Source organism: Lepidochelys kempii, chromosome 13 (assembly GCF_965140285.1).
Source record: "Lepidochelys kempii isolate rLepKem1 chromosome 13, rLepKem1.hap1, whole genome shotgun sequence".
NCBI lineage: Eukaryota > Metazoa > Chordata > Testudines > Cheloniidae > Lepidochelys > Lepidochelys kempii.
Window position 1 is genome coordinate 26,096,616 of NC_136392.1, and position 14,700 is coordinate 26,111,315.

The following is a 14,700-nucleotide window of genomic DNA, read 5'->3' on the forward strand; positions in this document are numbered from 1 at the left end:
TCTCAGCGGGGGAGGGGGTCAGGCTGTGTGTTTTGGGGTGTCTGGGCGGGGCGGTCAGGTTCTCAGCGGGGGAGGGGGTCAGGCTATGTGTTTTGGGGTGTCTGGGCGGGGCGGTCAGGTTCTCAGCGGGGGAGGGGGTCAGGCTGTGTGTTTTGGGGTGTCTGGGCGGGGCGGTCAGGTTCTCAGCGGGGAAGGGGGTCAGGGTGTGTGTTTTGGGTGTGTCTGGGCGGGGTGATCAGATTCTCAGCGGGGGGTGGGGTCAGGCTATGTGTTTTGGGGGTGACTGGGCGGGGCGGTCAGGTTCTCAGCGGGGGAGGGGGTCAGGGTGTGTGTTTTGGGTGTGTCTGGGCGGGGCGGTCAGGTTCTCAGCGGGGGAGGGGGTCAGGCTGTGTGTTTTGGGGGTGACTGGGCGGGGCGGTCAGGTTCTCAGCGGGGGAGGGGGTCAGGCTGTGTGTTTTGGGGTGTCTGGGCGGGGCGGTCAGGTTCTCAGCGGGGGAGGGGGTCAGGCTGTGTGTTTTGGGGTGTCTGGGCGGGGCGGTCAGGTTCTCAGCGGGGGAGGGGGTCAGGCTGTGTGTTTTGGGGTGTCTGGGCGGGGCGGTCAGGTTCTCAGCGGGGGAGGGGGTCAGGCTGTGTGTTTTGGGGGTGACTGGGCGGGGGGGGTCAGACGCTCCCCGACTCTCCGGCCCCGGCGCGCGCAGAGCCAGGGCCGGCGACAGGCGCGCTCCTCGCGGCCGCGACGCGCGCGCTGGCCAGTCTCCCGGCGCGCTCCCGCTCGGTCACGTGGCCTGGAGGAGGCGGAGCTGCGGCCGGGCTGCCGTGGGTGTCCTGGGCGCTTGGCAGCTAGCGGGCCGACCCCCCCCCGCGGTGCGACGGGCCCAAGGCCGGGTCCTCCGTCCGCTGCCCGCCGCGGACACGGCGGAGGCTCCCCCAGGTGAGGGCGGGGCCGGGCCGCGGGATCGCGGGGAGTAGGCCTGACAGGGCCGGGGGGCGGAGGCGGGGCCGGGAGTGTCAGCGGGAGTGGGCCCGGCCCGAGGAGGGCAGAGGCCGGGCACGGAGCGGGGCTGCGCCCGGAGAGCGGGCTGGCTCGGGGGTGCCCCGGGCCGGGGAAGGGGGGAGCGTGGGGCTGGGGGAGGGGGCCGAGGCCTGGCCCCGCGCGTGGGGGCTGGCCCCGCTCTTGCTGCCCGGGCCCGGCTCCTGCGGGTAGCGGGGCTGGGCTCTCGCTTGGGTTTCGCTCCTTGCGGGGTGCCCCTTAGGTGGGCTAAAGGCGGGGATTTGTAAAGGACCCTAAGGGCGTGGGGCGCCCTTCTCCTGTTGAATTTCAGTGTGGCTTGGGTGCCGAACTCCCGTAGGGTCCTGTGAAAGTCCCAGCGTGTATAGAAACTGCAGGTCTGAGATGGGGCTGCCCCCCTGCTCGGTGCCCCAGCAGTGTCCACACCTGCGCTGTCGTGGTGCTCCTGGATCCCTGAACAAAGCTGGCTCAGTTATTCACAGTCAGCAGCTTGACCCGGTCTGAGCCAGAGCCACCTGGGAGATGAGGACTTGTGTCAGTTTCCTAGCATTCTCCCTAGGGGGTTAACACAGCACTGTAGCTTTGCAGCACACTTGGTATGCTTTGTTTGTGAATCGGTACATGTCTTGTCAGTCTGTCTACTGGCTTTCTTACATCTGCAGTTTGCAGTTATGGACACCTTAAACTGGATCCAGCACAGTTTAGTAGGAGGGTGTTGAATGTTGAACTGACTAGACCATTCATGTTCATGTCATCACTTAAACTTCAAAGAACATAGCATTGCTGGGCTGGTACAGGTTGTTCAACCCTCAGATCCAGTATCCTGCCTTTACTTGTGTCAGTGACACTGTTGCATATGGGGATTGGTGGATCCTGTAACTTTTCTTTCTTGATCCATTATCCTTCCTATTTCTAGTTTCTGAACAAATGCAGGCAATATTTCATGCATTTATTTTAATCCTCCTTCACCCCTTTTAAAAATAAATTAATAGAGCAACTTTCTGTCCTCTTGTTGTAAGGTCTGCATTATTTTTAGAACGTTAACTGCCTTAAGTGACCTGGTCATAGAAAATGGTGGGTTCTGGGTTTCTCTGATTTCATAAGGGTGTCCTGCTTGGGCAGTTGTGCTCCCTATTCTGGTTATGACAAGTTCAATTTTAGTCCTGTGAGCCTTGTCTGGATTTTAAAGTTGCATATTGCACATCTTAATTAAGATGCAAATACTTAGCATAACTTAAAGTTTAAAGGGAAAATATCTCAGATACAGTCTTTTCTATAATGGTGAAGTTGTTATCATAATGATATTAAACCCTCATGAGCATTTTTCATTGTAGCTTTACAAAGGTGATATTAAGGTATCCAGGACCTAAGCATCATTCTTCATCCTTCACAGATGGGGAAATTGGGCCACAAAGAGTGAAATGATCAAAAGTGGCCTCTAATTATGGAAACAGCAACTTCTGCGTGCTCAGCTTTTAGACACGTATGGTCTATTTTTTTGGTTTTGTTTTCCAGAGGTGGTGAGTACTTTGAGCTCCCATAGACTTCATGTGGAGTGTTGTGTGTCAACACCTCAGGAACATAGTCGATGTTCAAGTCAGGCACCCAAAATTCGTGGTTGCTTTTGATCATTTTGGGCTCATTGCCTACAGTTACACAGCAAGTTCACAGCAGAGCTGGGAATTAGAACATGAATCTCATGACTCCTTATGTTACTATCCTATCCATTGAACTGTATTGCTTCCTTTTAACATTAATGTAGAATGTCCTGGCTTTACCATGACATTTTTGCGTGGTAGTTCTGTGATCCTAACTTTTGCTACTAAGGTCATATTTCATGGTTTCTGCACCGTACTCTGGCTTCTGCTCACAGTCCTCCTATTCTCTTGGGACTTATAAAAGTGTCCCTCAGCAGGCTTAAAACTTACCCTAGAGAGAGACCTGCAGTTGCTACTTCTGGGGGCAGTAATGCTCTGACAAACTTGCCCCTGGGTAGAACTTACAGGAGAGGAACTGTCTGTGGTGGCCTTGCTGCTTATGTGGTAATCTTACATTAATAACAGTGGCAAATCTGAGGGGTATAGTTATTTACTCCCTTAAAAACAAAAATCAAAACACGTTGGAAAGCCAGGCATTTCTAAACTAAGATTAAACGTTCAATGGCCTAACACTTAAAAATGTGGAACTGCACAGTTACATTTCAACAAACAACCTCAATGCTGCCCTGGACACTGTCCATGCAAGGTAAGTAAAAGTCTGAGTAAGACACTGAGTTGACACCACTAAACCCTGTATACCTTGAGTATGAATGTTTAAACATATTAAAACCAGTATGTTTTGTCAGTTAATCTATAATATCTAAAAAGTCTATAATATTAGATGTCTTGTACTAGATCCACTGCATTTTAGGTAATGGTTTGAATCATAGTTGAGTTGTGTAGGTGTACTGGGTTTGTGATGTGTGCAGCGGCAGGGAACCGCACTGTTGAGGATGCCAAAGGGTTAATATGACTGGAAGATTCTGATATCACTTGGTTGTATTTGGGAAAGAGGGGTTGCACAGGTTGTTGGTGTGTATTTGAAGTACAGTAGGTAAGATGCTTTTGTTTCTGTCCTACGCAAGAGAGACTACATTATTTAGAAGCTAATTTGTAGTTATATAGGTTGTTCCCGTGGTGAATTTGTATACATGCTAATATGTAGAACATTGGACAGTATAATACTCAACGCTGAAAATGAGTCTCTCACCCCATTATACTGTGTGCAGGCATAAGGTCGTTTAATAACTTTTGGGAACATTGGGGGAAGACTGGCTTGAAACATGCTAGATCTGGTAAGCCTGAGGCCAATACAAAAGATGTCAATGAATGTGCATCATTGAGGTCCAGGGGGGCAGCACCCTGCTGAGAAACCATGCCTCCCACCTCCAGCTGCTGTCTAGATAGTAGAAGTGGCCAAGCATATACATTTTTCATCTCTGCTTCGGAGGGCACTGACTTCTCCTTCCAAGTAGTAACCTTGCCACCCCTTTTCAGCTCTGTGATTGTCTAGAGTAGCAGTGCTTCTTGCAGAAGGTGTGTTTTGGGCAGTGCTCCTTGGTGCATGCTAGTTTATAATTGCTTTTTTAGGTCTAATCCAAGGTGGCGTGTTAAATTCATGAAGCTCTAACTATTTTGGATTCTATCTTTTAAAATCAGTCTCTCTCCTTGTGTGATACTGCTGGAGTTGAGATCAGACAAGATTCTGATTTAACAGGAGGGCTGGTGGCAGGGTTTTTAAGGTGAGATCCTTGATTCTTGAATCCCTTCCAACCCACTAGTCCACCAGAGTTCAATATTTTTTTTTATCCTTTCAGTGCGGATGTTATTATTAGTGTTGGGTTTTTTGCAGGCCCCCCATCCTTTGCTCTGGAAACCCATACAATTAAAATGGACAGTATCCTACCTTAATCCAAAATAACAAAAACATGCTCATTCCATCATAGCTAAATTGCTAACTTCCTGGTTGCACTAGCAGTAAATACATTTACTACTACTACAACAAAAATAAAGAAAGAAAAATAGTGGAACATTGCAGTGTAACTGGAAGGTTAATGCATCTGAATGGACTTGGAGGAAGTTTGAGAATGGAGGGGAATGCATGGATAATGCCCTGGTAATAGCTGTCTCTTTTTTTATCATGAGGGAGCTCCAGATTAAGTGCCTCAGTTTACTTTTATTGATGCAGTATGACACAGAAAGGAGGGCAGTCTCTTATATAACCAGGTGACAACTTGTTTAGCGTTTAAAAAGTTAAAACTAACACCTGTTAGTATAATGTGCTTATTTTGGATTGAGAGTGCCCTATTTTGATTTTGTTCAATTTGTGTGCATGTGTGGGAGGGGTACAGATATTTTTCACTCTGACTACTAAGTGCTGTGTAACTGCAAGCCTTGGATATGCAATTTTAGATAAGTGTAAATAAAATAATTTTGAAAAATAAATCCAACATTGTGCTGGGCCCTCTGTGGGACTGTACCTTTTGTATCGCACTAATAGGCATCTGAAAAATTTTAAGTCTCCTTGCACTTCACCGCCTCTCCCTTTTCAGTCCTCTCAAACTTGCTTCTGGTTGTTGGGAAGAGAGAGAGAGAGAATTCTAACTCTTTTCCCTCCACTCTGGAGCTTCTTGACAGTTGTGCATTTGGAGCTTTCTGCTATGATGCTCCTTGCCTAGTCTCTTGGCTGCAGCATAGGAAAATCTCTTACTCCCTCTTTCTCTCTCTCTGTTTCTTTTGGTCCTCTCATGTGAACAGCTTCAGTGTTTGCCTCTCCTATGGGTCATAGGTTTCCTAGACAGTAGCAAAATGAAATTGACATGATTCTTCTCAGCTTCACTGCTGATCACAGCTTTCTTAAAACAGTCTTGCTAATTTCACTCTTCCTCTGTCTGACAAAGCTGAAGCAGTAGAAGACACTAGTGTTGTTTGCAGAATCAGGAACACATCAGTATGTGGGCTCAGGTACAAAAAGACCTTAACTTTGAAGCTTAAAAATACATGTATTTAAAAATGAACGCTAACATTGTGCAAAAATTGACATGCCTTCTTACTTGTCAGGGAAAATTCTCTTAGTTGCTGCTGGCAATTGGATTTGTCAGTCTCATGCAGAAGCTTTGATGTTCAAATTGTTCGTAGTATCTTAGTGCTGTATTTTTGTACATTAAAACATGGACTATTTTAGAATTTCTGGACTTTTGCAGACTTGTTCATAGAATACTTTCACAGTGGGGACAGCAGAATAAATCAGATTTGGAGTTCTTCAGCCAAGCTGTCCTTAATAGTTGGCAAAAAAGCTTGCAGTTAAAACCTTTTTATTTCAAAACATGAATTCCTGGTCTGATTACACCCAAATTTTATAAATACTACCAAGACTTTTCTGGCAGAAGTAATTATGAGAACCTTGAGCCAAATCTGTTTAGTTGTGGGTAAAGTGACCTTTCAGTAGAAAGTCCATAGTCAATGTTGTGACAAGCTATCTCTCCATAATTAAAAATTAGTTCCTTAGCTGCACTTGGAAAATCAAACTAAAGCACAGTTTATTTTCAGAAAAATACATGTAATTTTAATTAACTGATTATTTCACTGTGTATGTTTAATGACTGTTTGAGTGTGCCTGTGTATCTTAATGAAATGCTGCATTACTATAAAACCCTGGCTTTCTTATGGAACAGAAAATTGTATTTGTATGGTTTCCAAATGGAAATGTTCTCTTTCACATGACGCTAACAATTTGGCTAATTGTAATTCACAATTCGGGTATTCAGTTTTACAGGATGCCAGTTCCAAGAACAATGGTGACACTTTAAATTAATTTGTGATAAATGGGCAGGGTTGGGCAGGGTAGGGTAGGTGGGAAATCTCCCTTTATTTGGACCTAACCTGTGAAAATATTAGTCTTTTTAGGTAAGTGACTAGTTGCAATTGGAATTTGTTTCCAAAGTTACGTCCTCTCTTCCTTATTCTTTGGTCACCCCTGGAGAGTTGATCAGTTGGCTTTATGTACAATAAAAGTTACAATGTCTCAGGTGATGGAACTATGTCAAGGGACATCATCTAGAATCACTCTTTTCAGTGAATTTCAAAGAAGATTATGGAATTTTAAAACATAATACAATTCCACTAAAGCATATCAATATGCCTCACACCCAAGATCACCTACATCCTAACAAATTGCATCTTCACACATTGTGGAAATATGGAAGAAAGATTATTATTATTATTATTATTTTTTGCAAAATTTTATTGTTTCAGGATTATGGGAAAAAGAAAAGGAGTACTTGTGGCGCCTTAGAGACTAACCAATTTATTTGAGCATAAGCTTTCGTGAGTTGTGAGCTGTAGCTCACGAAAGCTTATGCTCAGATAAATTGGTTAGTCTCTAAGGTGCCACAAGTACTCCTTTTCTTTTTGCAAATACAGACTAACACGGCTGTTACTCTGAAACCAGGATTATGGGAAGAGCTGTTGGCTGAATAATATAAACAGTCAACAGTTCTCGAACCTGTTTAATATTTATTGCTACAAACTCTAAACATTATGATAATCTTAATTGTAGCCATTAACTTCTGGATGGTTGCCAAGAACTTATCTTTTCCTAATATTTTAAGTTAAGTTTAGCCATGGTGGCTTATACCATTAATGCTAGGCATAAAGGGGAAGTGTAAAACATCCACTGTGGGAACTTCATAACAATTCACCTCAGCCTCTGCAGTTCACATAGCAAATTCCTGGCAAGTGATCAGTTACATCTAATATTGATGTGTGTTTAAAATAAAGTATTAAACATCAACTGCACTTCTCTCAACTGTATCATAATTGTACCTAAGATCTTTAAGATTATTTCACTGTCTCACAATGTCTCTGGCCATCCCTCTTACTACATTATTTGGAGAGAGAGACCAGTCTTTATGCACGTGACCTTCTACCTAAACTGTTACTTAATCCTGGCACTGTGTCATCTTAGGTGGAGACCCTGTAGATTTTTGCCACTTCAAGACTCAATTTGTGTTTAACATTACATCTAGGGCTGTCAAACAATTAAAAAAATTAATTGTGATTAATTTCACAATAAAAAAAAATAATCGTGGTTAATTGCAGGATTAATTGCACTGTTAAACAATAATAGAATGTCATTTATTTAAATATTTTTGGATGTTTTCTACATTTTCAATTATATTGATTTAAATTACAACACAGAATACAAAGTATACAGCGCTCACTTTATATTTATTTCTGATTACAAATATTTGCACTGTAAAAAACAAAAATAGTATTTTTCAATTCACCTAAATACTGTAGTGCAATCTATTTATCATGAAAGTTGAACTTACAAATGTAGAATTATGTACAAAAAATTACTATATTCAAAAATAAAACAATGCAAAACTTTAGAGCCTACAAGTCACTCAGTCCTATTTCTTGTTCAGCCAATCGCTCAGACAAACAAGTTTGTTTACATTTGCAGGAGACGATGTTATTGCCTGCTTCTTGTTCACAATGTCACCTAAAAGTGAGAAGAGGCATTCGCATGGCCCTGCTGTAGCCATCGTCGCAAGATATTTACATGCCAGATGCGCTAAAGATTCATATGTTCCTTCATGTTTCAACCACCATCCCAGAGGACATGCGTCCATGCGGATGACAGGTTCTGCTCAATAACAATCCAAAGCAGTGCGGGCCGATGCATGTTCATTTTCATCATCTGAATCAGATGCCACAAGCAGAAGGTTGATTTTCGTTTTTGGTGGTTTGGGTTTTGTAGTTTCCGCATTGGTGTGTTGCTCTTTTAAGACTTCTGAAAACAGGCTGCGCACCTCCTCCCTCAAATTTTGGAAGGCACTTCATATTCTTAAACCTTGGGTCGAGTGCTGTACCTATCTTTAGAAATCTCACATTGGTGCCTTCTTTGCGTTTTGTCAAATCTGCAGCGAAAGTGTTCTTAAAGCGAACAACATCTAGTGAGTCATCATCCGAGACTACTATAACATAAAATCAATGGCAGAATGCAGGTAAAACACAGCCAGAGACCTATAATTCTCCCCCAAGGAGTTCAGTCACAAATGTAATTAACGCATTATTTTTTTAACTAGAGTCATCAGCATGGAAGCATATCCTCTGGAATGGTGGCTGAAGCATGAAGGGACATATGAACGTTTAGCATATCTGGCATGTAAATACCTTGCAATGCTGGCTACAAAAGTCCCATATGAATGCCTGTTCTCACTTTCTGGTGACACTGTAAATAAGAAGTGGGCAGCATTATTTCCCATAAATGTAAACAAACTTGTTTGTCTGAGCAATTGGCTGAACAAGGAGTAGGACTGAGTGGACTTGTAGGCTCTGAAGTTTTGCATTGTTTTGTTTTTGACTGTAGTTATGTAACACAAAAAAATTGACATATGAAAGTTCAAGTTTCATGATAAAGAGGTTGCACTACAGTACTTGTATGAGGTGAATTGAAAAATACCGTTTCTTTTGTTATTTTACAGTGTAAATATTTGTAATAAAAATAATATATTGAGCAGTGTACACTTTGCATTCTGTGTTGTAACTGAAATCAATATAATTGAAAATATATATGTTAAAAATTCCAAAATATTTAATAAATGTAAATTGTTATTCTATTGTTTAACAGTGTGATTGAAACTGCGATTAATTATGATTAATTTTTTTTAGTTAATCACTTGAGTTAACTGCAATTAATCAACAGCCCTAATACCTCACCTCCCAGGCCAAGATGGTAATTTCTTCTGCAGTGTTTTTTGACTCGTGTTTCTAAGTATGCAGGGCTTGAAAAATTTACTAAACATCTACCCAGAGGGAGAGCTCAAAGATACATGTGAAAGATAGGGAGGGAGACCAGAGCTCCACTAACTAGTTCCAAGGGCAGTGTTCTAGTGAGGTTCCTATCTCCCTGCTGCCAGCTGCTGGGAAGGAGACAGTGTTGGCTTTCTGCTTTGGTGGTAGCCCTGGATCCTGTTTTGTATTGGTGTCTGGCTAGTAGATGTCATATAAACTTGAAGCTCTCCACCTTTCTGAGCTTTCAGTCTCTTCTTACCTCTTTCTCAGTTTCTGTTTTTGAGGTCATCCTTCCTAGTGAGCAACTCCAGAGGAACAGTAGAGGCAGGCACAGAATTTTCCTAGAGAATATCCTGAAATTGTCACAATTACTGAGTTTCAATTTTTATGAATTATACCATTTATATTCTAATATCAGCACAATAATTATGTTCCTACCATCTACAAAATATTTTGTATTATAAATACAAGTGGTAAGCAGTTTTGGTTTTTGCAGTAAAATATTTCAGTGTTTTATTATTTTAAAAAAGTTTTTTCACTAAAAACACTGGCTATTTTGGAATAGATTTGTATCATATAGACTACTTCTTTTGTTTTGTGTTTTCTTTCAGGGTTTTCGCTTGAGCACTGCTGGAGGATACTATTGTTTAAAAATACTTAGTAGTCTGGGGTTAACAAAGAGCTGCATAAATGGCATAAATTAAGGAAGTCTCTGGGGGGATCATCTTGGTAAGTAAAAGCGTATGTGTGGCTTTTTGAGGTCTTCTGTTTTCCATTCTTAAAAAAAAACAAAAAACCTTTTTTCAACTCGATGGTCCTTGGTCACAGTGACTTCATTTTTGAAGTGGAGGTCAGGAATCTGTTCTCTCTGGAGCTGGTTTTTCAGTCTGCCACATGGGGTTACAAGTGATCAACATGAAGTATACGCAAAAAGAAAAGGAGTACTTGTTGCAGCTTAGAGACTAACCAATTTATTTGAGCATGAGCTTTCGTGAGCTACAGCTCACTTCATCGGATGCATACCGTGGAAACTGCAACCGTTGCATCCGATGAAGTGAGCTGTAGCTCACGAAAGCTTATGCTCAAATAAATTGGTTCGTCTCTAAGGTGCCACAAGTACTCCTTTTCTTTTTGCGAATACAGACTAACATGGCTGTTACTCTGAAACATGAAGTATGTACCTGTACACCCTCCTTTCAGTGAGAGGGACTGTGCTGCTTGCATGATGTTCCCAGTCCCTATTGCCATGGGGAGCAAAGGTTAGAGCTCAGTAAGTGACAGTTTGTATACATTTCTGAAACGAAACACTCGTTAACATTTTTTCCTAAAGTGAAATCTAGTATATACTTGAGTTTTTCTTTTCAGAAATTTTTATGCATTATAACATTGGTTCCTCTTTGCCTCTGCTTTTTGTGCATGCAGTATTAATACAGAGCAGACTGCAGTTTACTTCTTTAAAGTTTTTACAGGATTTGTGCCAAAAGTGATGCAATATGGCGAAAGTTTTAATAGATTAGGTGTGTTATAACTGTGGTGCTCTTAGATGCCTGGAATAAAGCCATACAATGTGGTCATGGACAGTCAGTTGTCTAAGTGTGGTGGTGGTGTTGTGTTTTGTAGACTTGATTAGGTAGTGAGGGTGGGGCTCAGGAAGGAACTTGGGCATTACAACACTGAGTATCACAGCAGGCAACTTTTACAACCTTTAGGTGTCTAGAGTATCACAGGAATAACAGTGCAATCCACAAACTCTGAGTTAGGCACCCTATGCAGTGAAAGAGGAGAGAGAGACATTTTAGAATGCAATCCAAAAAGGTCAGTATACAGGGTGGTGAGCTGCCTAAGCTAGCCAGTGGGAGGTACTGACAGTGGGGTGTGTGCTAACCCCCCTCCCTCTCTCAGAGATAGGCAACTCTCTGCTGTCCGGCTTCCATGCTTATCTCTCTTTAGCAATCCACAAGTGGGAACCCCTCTCCTAGAATCAGGCAGCTTAGGGGCCTAAGTAGTTTCTTAGCAGGAGTGAGTTAGGCGCCTGCCTCAATCCACAGAAAACCTCCAGAAGAGGAGGAGGTTGTGGTACCCACTTTCTAACTTTTTAGGCCAGTGGCTAGAGCACCCACCTGGGATATCTGAGACCCAGGATCAAGTCTCTCCTCCCTGCTGGGGGAGAAAATTGAACAGGGGTCTCCTACCCCTCAGGAGAGTGCTCTAACCACTGAGCTGTGAGATATTCTGATGAGGGGCTCCCTCAGTCTCTCCTGTTGGAGCTGTTCCACTGTGGATAAATAATGAAAGAGTGATTGGAGAACAAGGAGTGGACCCTGCGTCTCCTATCTCCCATGTGGGTGCCCTAATCACTGGACTGCAGCCTCTGGTCCAGTAACTGTTTACACATGTATCCTCAGTGGAACAGTCATTTTCTTTCTCTTTCTAACAAGACTGTGTTAATGCAAACCAGGTAGTTAATGCAAACCTTTTAGTTTGTGTGAGCAGTGTCCACATGTGGCAGTTAGTGCACAACCCGTTGGTGCCCTCTGCAAATCACACCCCATAGTCCGCACTATGGTACAGTGTAGATGTAGTCTTAGATTATAACCCAAATGTAAAGAAAAGCTCAAAACGCCCATTCAGCATGATTTTTCCTTTTCAAGTGAAACAATGCCTGTGATCCTTTCAGATTTAGGAAATAATAATGGTATTTTTCAATTCACCTCATACAAGTACTGTAGTGCAACCTCTTTATCATGAAACTTGAACTTTCATATGTCAATTTTTGTGTTACATAACTAAGGTCAAAACCAAAACAATGCAAAACTTCGGAGCCTACAAGTCCACTCAGTCCTACTCCTTGTTCAGCCAATGGCTCAGACAGACAAGTTTGTTTACATTTATGGGAGATAATGCTGCCCACTTCTTATTTACAGTGTCACCAGAAAGTGAGAACAGGCATTCATATGGGACTTTTGAAGCCAGCATTGCAAGGTATTTACGTGCCAGATATGCTAAACGTTCATATGTCCCTTCATACTTCAGCCACCATTCCAGAGGATATGCTTCCATGCTGATGACACTCAAATGTGTTAATTACTTTTGTGACTGAACTCCTTGGGGGAGAATTATAGGTCTCTGGCTGTGTTTTACCTGCATTCTGCCATTGATTTTATGTTATAGTAGTCTCGGATGATGACTCACTAGATGTTGTTCGCTTTAAGAACACTTTCGCTGCAGATTTGACAAAACGCAAAGAAGGCACCAATGTGAGATTTCTAAAGATAGGTACAGCACTCGACCCAAGGTTTAAGAATATGAAGTGCCTTCCAAAATTTGAGGGAGGAGGTGCGCAGCCTGTTTTCAGAAGTCTTAAAAGAGCAATACTCCAATGCGGAAACTACAAAATCCAAACCACCAAAAACGAAAATCAACCTTCTGCTTGTGGCATCTGGCTCAGATGATGAAAATGAACATGCATCGGTCTGCACTGCTTTGGATTGTTATCAAGCAGAACCTGTCATCCGCATGGACGCATGTTCTCTGGGATGGTGGTTGAAACATGAAGGAACATATGAATCTTTAGCGCATCTGGCATGTAAATATCTTGCGACGATGGCTACAGCAGGGCCATGCGAATGCCTCTTCTCACTTTTAGGTGACATTGTGAACAAGAAGCAGGCAATAACATCATCTCCTGCAAATGTAAACAAACTTGTTTGTCTGAGCGATTGGCTGAACAAGAAATAGGACTGAGTGACTTGTAGGCTCTAAAGTTTTGCATTGTTTTATTTTTGAATATAGTAATTTTTTGTACATAATTCTACATTTGTAAGTTCAATTTTCATGATAAATTGCACTACAGTACTTAGGTGAATTGAAAAATACTATTTTTGTTTTTTACAGTGCAAATATTTGTAATCAGAAATAAATATAAAGTGAGCGCTGTATACTTTGTATTCTGTGTTGTAATTTAAATCAACATAATTGAAAATGTAGAAAACATCCAAAAATATTTAAATAAATGACATTCTATTAATGTTTAACAGTGCATTTAATCTTTTTAATCACACAGTTAATTGTGATTAATTTTTTTAATCGCTTGGCATCCCTAATTTTCACAAATCCTGTCAAATCTGGGTATGTTAAGATCAGGATGATGTATTGCAATTTGAGCTGCAGCATTCTTCTGAAGATTCTAATATCACAATTTAAAAGGGCCATGGGTTTGTTTGACCCACAGTCTGTGAAGGATTGCTGCTTCAGATATAATGGGAGAGACTGAAAGAGAAATCACAGGATTAAACAGCTATTTAGAATGGAATGAGTTCTGTATGTTGTGGAACATTGATTGAACTCCACCACACTTTGCTTGCTGCATCATTGTAATTACCTCCAACGCCTCTTCCTGTTTGCCTATTGAAAGAGATTTGCAAAGAAGGAATATTGGGTTTTGCCTTTATTTTATTTATTTAATTCTTCATGAGTACTAAGAAGGCCTGAAAGTTGTTTTGGGGAGGAAAAAAAAAAAGCTTTAGAAATACATGCAATATCGTGTCTGACCAATAATAAATGGTAAATTTTCAGAATGGAGAGGGGTAACCAGTGGTGAGCTGGAGCCGGTTCGCGCGAACCAGTGGTTAAATTTTGAAGCAGTTTTGGAACTGGTTGTTAACCTGCTTCCCTGCAGGGGCCGCTGAGGCTTTGATGGGCTCTGGCTGGGAAGTGATGTAATTCCTCCTCCGGCTGCCAGGGGTGCTGGCATGTGGGCTGCCGCCTGGCCCTGGGCACGAGCCCTGTTGCTGCTGCTGCTCCCCTGGCCCTGGGGCTCCTGCTGCTGCCTGGTGGGTCCCCGGCTGCTCTGCTGGGCCTGGGCTGTGTCCTGCTGCTCTCCCTGTGAGTACCCACCACTCTGCCCGCAGCCAGTCCCTGCCTCCAGCCACCCCCGCACCCCTTGCCCTGTCTCCAGGCACCCCCTGCCTGCAGCCAGCCCCTGTCTCCAGCCGCCCCTGCCCACAGCCTGCCCCTGTCTCCAGCCACCCCTGCAGCCCCTGCCCGCAGCCAGCCCCACACCCTCCTGTCTCCAGCCAGCTCTACACCCCCTGCCCTGCCCGCAGCCAGCCCTGCACCCCCTGCCTCCAGCTAACTCTGCACCCCCTTTCCTGCCCACAGCCAGCCCTGCCCCACACCCCTGTCTGCAGCTGGCCCCATGTCCACTGGTGCCCTGCAGTTCCCAGGACAGTAACCCTGCACACCTGCTTCAATGAGGGGGGCAGGGAGCAGCTGGGACCCACACATGTGCATATCCTAGGGTGACCAGACAGCAGGAGATGAAGTTATTGCCTGCTTCTTGTTCACAATGTC

At 43.3% G+C, this 14,700-nt stretch overlaps 1 protein-coding gene across 6 annotated transcripts in view; it reads left to right on the forward strand.

The window, feature by feature from the left end:
- The first annotated feature begins 780 nt into the window (after window positions 1-780).
- Window positions 781-14,700, forward strand: part of NCOA6 (nuclear receptor coactivator 6) — a 72,302-nt gene continuing 58,382 nt past the window's right edge. For 4 of the 6 annotated variants that reach the window (XM_073309857.2, XM_073309860.2, XM_073309862.2 and 1 more), the window contains exons 1-2: window positions 781-931; window positions 9,960-10,077. The gene's annotated coding sequence lies outside the window, so the exon portion shown is untranslated. Of the gene's footprint in view, window positions 932-9,959; window positions 10,078-14,045; window positions 14,233-14,700 lie in introns of those variants that run through there. The other 2 variants (XM_073309858.2, XM_073309859.2) reach the window with 2 other exon arrangements.